Source organism: Myotis davidii, unplaced genomic scaffold (genome assembly GCF_000327345.1).
Source record: "Myotis davidii unplaced genomic scaffold, ASM32734v1 scaffold290, whole genome shotgun sequence".
NCBI lineage: Eukaryota > Metazoa > Chordata > Mammalia > Chiroptera > Vespertilionidae > Myotis > Myotis davidii.
Genome location: NW_006285049.1, coordinates 290362 through 291119, shown reverse-complemented (window position 1 = coordinate 291119; position 758 = coordinate 290362).

Here is a 758-nt window from a genome sequence, read left to right as displayed (position 1 = left end):
CCCCCCCCCTCCCCCAGGCCTCTCAGAGGAAGAGGGAGGGAGAGAAGGAAAGATGTGAGAGCTACAGTAGGAGCAGCCCCGAGGCCTGGGCTCGGTGCCCCAGAATTCTGCTCTGTCCCCTGAGTACAGCTCCCCCTTCCATCCTTTCCTTGCCCTGTCCACCCCCCACCCATCTAACCCTCCCCCCTCCCCGACTCCCCTCTATTCTTTTTCCTTGTTTTTAATTCTGTCCAAATTCCCTTGACCTGTGGCTATTTCTCCTTCCTTCTCTCTGCTCCTTCTTTAGCGGTGGCGCTGAGGGGTTGCAAGCATGCTCCCCAAAGCTAGAAGGATGGGGCTTGGGGGGCCAAAGCTGTGTGTGTTTATATATGTGTATGTTGTGTACATGTCGCATGTACATGGGGAGCAGGGATAGGCACAGATGAATATGTGTAAGCTCCTGAGTGCCTGCCCTGTGGGTCAGGCCTGAGATGTGTGGGTGTGAGTGGTGTGGTGTGGCTCTGGTCTGTATGTGTGCCTGTGTCTCCACACGGCCAAGTGCTTGAATCAGTCAAGTGTGACTCCGGGTGTGTGTGTGTGTGTGTGTGTGTGTGCACGCGCGTGTGTGCCACCAGAGGAGGCAGCAGCAAGAGGCAGGAGCATCGATCCGAAGGAGACAGAGCGGGGAGGGGGACGCTGGGGGCAGACACCCTCCCTCCCGCGCGCCCGCGCGCGCACACACACACACACCCCACACCACACACACTCATCCACACCAC